The sequence below is a fragment of the Solanum lycopersicum genome, chromosome 4, assembly GCF_036512215.1.
Source record: "Solanum lycopersicum chromosome 4, SLM_r2.1".
NCBI lineage: Eukaryota > Viridiplantae > Streptophyta > Magnoliopsida > Solanales > Solanaceae > Solanum > Solanum lycopersicum.
Window position 1 is genome coordinate 31,415,473 of NC_090803.1, and position 5,988 is coordinate 31,421,460.

The 5,988-nt window shown below is 28.7% G+C and overlaps 1 long non-coding RNA gene across 1 annotated transcript; it reads right to left on the minus strand.

Moving 5' to 3' along the window:
• Nucleotides 1-1,179: 1,179 nt before the first annotated feature.
• On the minus strand, nucleotides 1,180-4,025 carry LOC109120095 (uncharacterized). Its single transcript, XR_002027543.3, has 2 exons — nucleotides 1,481-4,025; nucleotides 1,180-1,379 (listed from the first exon to the last, which is right to left on the minus strand). It is a non-coding gene; the product is annotated as an uncharacterized lncRNA (long non-coding RNA).
• Nucleotides 4,026-5,988: the final 1,963 nt, after the last annotated feature.

Genomic DNA, 5,988 nt, shown 5'->3' on the forward strand with positions numbered 1-5,988 from the left:
TTAAATTAGGTTTTAGTGAATTTACCCTTTTACCCTTCATTTAATTCAATGGACCAAATTTTCAACTTATAAACTTGAGGGCAACTCCACAATCCTCAATCATTAATCACATAATTATTACGTACACCCAATACTTAAGACTTATATCACCGCCCATTTATTTTGAAACCTTACTGTCACTTTTTTTTATAAAAAAAATCCCTTATTTTAATGTCATGTTTAAGAAAGAAAATGGGTTAGGAATTTTGGGGTATTGAGAAAGGAAAATAAAAGGGAAATTTTATAATGGTTGTTGGTCTATTCGGATGAACGATTACAATTAAAATTAATAACACGTTAAGTTTATGGAGAAAACTGTGTTGGAGTCAATTTAAATTTAAAGTTTGATCAATTTGGTCAAATTTTAGCTAAATTTAATATAAATAAAACAAGTAATAAAATGTTATAATTTAAAATAAATTCAAGAAAGAATTGATTATTGAGTATATTGCTATATATTTTTTAAAAATACTATACTTATTATATTAAGAAAGAATTAAATAGATTGCTATCTATTTAATAAAAAAATACACATTAATAAAATATAGATAAAAAGTATTATAATAAACATTTAATAATGATAAACAATAACTTTTCAAATAAAATAATAAACCGCATTATGTTATACATATTATACATACTAGACGATATAAGTCCGTGCAAGCACGGGCCCAACGACGCCTTCATAACTAAAAAGATGTATGTCATTAGTTTTTGCAGAACACTTTCGTACTCCAAAAATTTGATTGTTCTATAGAATTGTAAATTGGAACAGGTTTCTTGCCGTATAAATGAAATAGCTAGCTGAAAGTCTAATCACAAGATGAAACAATGTTGTAGAATTAGGAGAGTACTTCTAACATTTTTTGGCTGGTTTTCAATAACTAAAATAGTACTCCAACAGCAGTACAATAATAAGCCAAGTGCAAAAGATTGAGAAACCTAAAAAATTAGATTTTTGTTACACTAACTAAACCAATTCAAGCTTCTTACCCTTGTAAGAAAGAAAAGAGAGAAAAAAGAGTGTCCCTCTTAATTCCATACTCCGAAATAAAGTAAACTTCTTACTATCCACATAACAAAATTTAGACACAATGTTTTACAAAAATACTGCAGATTCAATTCATATTAGATATATAATAACTCAAAGAGAATCACATATATGGAATAAAGTCAATCTGATGTGCATAAGATTTTCTGTTCCTTTTTTTCCTGCGTTAAACTTAAAAGATAATCCAAAAAACTAAGTCAACTCTTTATAATTTAAGGGTCTACAATATATCATGATCTAATGTTGTCGTTAAGAAGAACTCCTCGTTCATCTCATTGTTGTTGAAATCCTGCAGAGAAAGAATATAAAATGTTGCTCAATGTGTGGAAAAGGAAGGTAGAAATTAATGTCAACACTAACTAATTTTTAATGATCACCGCATACACTCACCAACTCCTCCAGCTACTGCTTGTTCCAAGCCATACTTGTTCATCCTCAAGAATTGAAAGAATCAGATGTAATCTCATCGATAATCATATACATAATTAACCCAAGATTAAGGATCTTCTTATTTCTTCAAAGACTTTAGAGTTCTAGAAAAAAATCATTGTAACACTACATACCAAGCCATAAGCAGACCATTCGCAATGTTGAACCTAGAGAAAATTCAATCTCTCATTATGTTTATCCGAAAGCATATTTCATATGAGGAACTCACTTCTCATGTAAACAAAGTATAATATTTGCTACTCATCAACTTCATAACATGTCTTCCTATCATATGCGAATCTTTATTATCACTATCCAGAAAATCTTATTTAAAAATCCTAAATCTGCTGATACTAAGCACTCAACTGCTATATCAAAATATTTTTTTTTCACTGATCACTAACTGAAAATTTTAACTTCAGTCGAAGCAGGGGCTTACTCCAATAAAACTCAGTCCTTGCCTCAAAAATACTACTAAAATTTGAAAATTGCATATTCAATTAAATTAATAATTGAAAAGAATTAAAAGAAAAATACAATAACAACATCATATCCAATGTAATCCATAAGTGAGTTCTATGGAGCTTAATAACACTACCTCACAGAGGTAATGAGAGATCCTAAGTGCAACAAATAAAAATATTTTACGAAGAAAGGAATACAATACTGAATAAAACATGTCAATAAGGAAAAATAGTTCAACAACATCCAGAGAAAACAAACAAAAAAGATTTTTTTAAAAAAGGGAGGGGGAGCAGAGTAAGGCAGTAAAGAAGAAAGAGGAAGATTAACATATTAGAAAAACAAACCTAATCATCACTATATAGCTTATGTAGAAACCAATTGAAAGAACTAAACAAACAAAAATACAATACTCCTCCTCTAAAATTTCTTATATGAGATGAACACTTTCAAATCATAAAATTATATAGAAGTAAAACTCTAGCATTGAGATATAAATTTCTATCCTAACAATAAAACGACTTTGAAATATACGGACATTAAGATATAAATCCCTATTTTATTGATACAACACGAACGACTTTGAAATCATACTAACATTGATTTATAAATCTCAATTTCGTCGATACAAACTCTTTACTTCTATGAAGCCGGATGTGAGCTTGTGTCCTACTGATCGTACTCAAAAAGAGTCAATGGGAGTAGACACCATTGACATATAAAGCCCGTGTGTTAGATCAAATAATTCTTTTTTTAGTGAAAAGTCCAAATTAGCAGAAGTCCTGATTTTTCAAATTGTTAATGGGACCTGGGCCAACCAAGGTCCATTAGCTCATCCAGACATGGAATGACATAGGCCGTAGCCGTAGTCACACGTAGGTCAGGGAGATCAGTCCAAAAAAATTATAATATATAGAGAGAATTCTATACAAAGTATTGAAACCATACCAATATTGAGATATAAAGTTGTATCCTGGTGATCCGAAATGAACGGGTCTTTGACATATAAAATTTAATTTGACTGCTTCTCTCCCTATTTAACATTCTACTCCTCTAAAGTATTTCTGTGAAAAAAATCCCTTTTTGAAAGCAGAGGATTATTAAACTAAATTTTGATCACTAAAATCCAGGGTTTGTGGGGTGATGGCTTTGAGGCGTATGCTTGGGTTTCCGGATGATAGATAATATTAGTCAAACTGATTATCACAAAGTGAAATATGACAAAAGAGTAAATAGGTGGATACAACTGATTATCACATGAAATACACCACTTGGAATCCTTGTTTTGGTGGTTCATTTTATTTTGTTTGTGGTTTACTTGTTCTGCTTTTTAATGGTTCTTTTCAGTATTTATCATGCATTTTGGATTATACTCATATTCAAACTACATCAATTCATCGACCCATAATTAAAGTTCAAGAAAATTTAGAAAATAACACATGAAAACATAAACTCGACAAAATAGAATTTAAAAAGAAATTGTGACAGAGATAATTAACGAAGAATTCCCTCAAGATCGCAACAATAGTTGGAGAAGATTGAAGATGAAAAGGAAATATATCGTTGGATAAGCTTGAAGATGAAAGGCAGCGAAGAAAAAATATTTATGAACAATCAAAAGCAAAGATTAGTTCACTTGAGTATCCAAAATTTAATCAAATTTACAAAAAAAAAACAAAGAATACTCTCATTATCTTCTTTCTCCCTTTGATTATTACAACAACAAATTCCAGATAAGAATTGGCTCAAATACATAAAGAAGAAAAGAGGAATAGAGAAGGGGGTGAACATAAAATAACAATTGCAAAATACCTGAAAATTGCAGCAACACAAAGCACAAAGATGAAGCTTGAAATTATATTGTCAAGACAAAGGATGACATGAGGTGCATGAAAGCCACCTGTAACAATGCGGTGGCAATAAAAATTACATGGAGCAAGAACGCATCACACATACACATACAATGTAACCCTCTTTTGATAACATAGAAGAAAGACACGTAGGGAACTGAAAAGACAAATTGATAGCATGGGAAGAAGACACGTAGTCGCAATAGAGAATGAGAAAGACAAAAATACCCTGAGAGCAATGAAACAAGCATGTTGAAACAAGCCTTTTCTAATATAAGAAAAATGTACTATCTATGTCTATTAAACTAAATGTATGAAGACTCTTATAAATGTTGTTTGAATTGTTTTCCCTTCATTAAAAGATTTTGCTTTAGACGAAGTCATCATTTAACTGTTATTTTTTAATTATTATATTATTATTTTAATTATATTAAATATCTCCTATAAGGTGTTCTAGAATAATGAAAAATTACATGTGTTCAAATTATATAGGAGATTCTGAAATATGGACAATTTTGGCTTTTATCATGAATAATATTTGTATATTTCTTGTATAACTTTATTCTGATATCAAATATTAAATAGATAATTCGTGATACTAGATTGAAATGCATATTTTAAGAATATTTTAATTAATTTAATATCATGAAGGATGAAGTTGGAATTTGAAATTTCAAAGTTGAAAACATAATAATAGGCAATAACTAAGTTAAAATGTATATAAATAGAGAAGTTTGTGCAAAAAGTCAAATTTAAACTTTAAATTTTCAAATTTAAAATTTAAAAATTGAAAACCATTAAAATTGTTTCAAAATTAGATTGATAACACTATACATACATGATTATAACTCAACATTCAAATTAATAACACTAAACTAATTCATTTGAACATTTAATTTATTTAACATCATGAAAGATGTAAGTTGGGAATAGAATGATAGGCAATAAATACATAGAAATATAGAATAGAGAGAATTATGTGAATATGAAATTTGAACTTTTTAAAATTTAAATTCACAATAGACGCATTATATTAAATTGAGAACAATGCACTACATGATTACAACTCAAACTTTCAAAATTTCAATTAATTCAAGGTTGAGAATTTAACTTTAAAAATAATAATTGGCCCACCCAAATGACAACCCCTCCCATTTAAATCTCGTGATACAAACATGACCTGACTCAAGTATCCTGACTCCTAAAGTTAAGACGGGTCGTTGAATGATCTGAAAAATACCCCAAACCTAACCTTGTAACAATCATTTATGTAATCCAGACCCAAAGCTAGTACTCGATTGCCAAAATGTCTAATGGGTTGGATCAACCTGAACTGGAAAACCTTACTTGTATCATAAACAAGCCTAATTAAATATAAATTTATTTTTAGATATAACTTTTTTTTTGTAGCAAATAGTTAATATCATCCACAGATTTTAAATCATTAAAATTTAAACATAGAATATTTTGTGACGAAACAATGTTGTCACTAAATAGCAAGTTGACCTTCGCTGTTTGCTTATATTGTTAGTAACATAACCTAAGTCCTCACTAATTTTTTATATTATTAGTGACTAAAACTAAAGTCATAATAAGAAGAAAAAAACTCTGTAAAAACTTACAAACTTTTACTACGAATTCTAATATTTCTTTATTAATAATTTATTTTTTGTGAAGAAACCTTTTCGCATAAAAACGTAACTAATTTTAAGACAAATACTAATTTGTCACAGATTTGATGCACTATTAGTGATAAATATTATGTATCACTAATAACTTAAAATTTATCTCTAATGATACTTAATAATTTGCGCCAAAAAGTTTTTTGTTGGGAAACTTTTGTGGACAAATTTTGCTTCGAAATTAAATGTTTTGTCACCATAATTATATTGCTTTTGCATTTGTGTACGAAATGAAATTTTTATCACAAAAGGTGATTAATTAGTGAAAAATTTTGTGTCGTTTCCAATAATTTCATAGCTAAATATTACATTTGTTGTAGTGATAGTGTTTGAATTATGATGAGTGTAGGTATGAGCATGTTTAGAAGTCCATATTATGAACGATGGTGATTATGTGAAAGGTGTACTCACATTTACTCACACACACACTTTGAATGTATGAATAAAGTTAATGAGTGAAAATGGGGAATTGTAG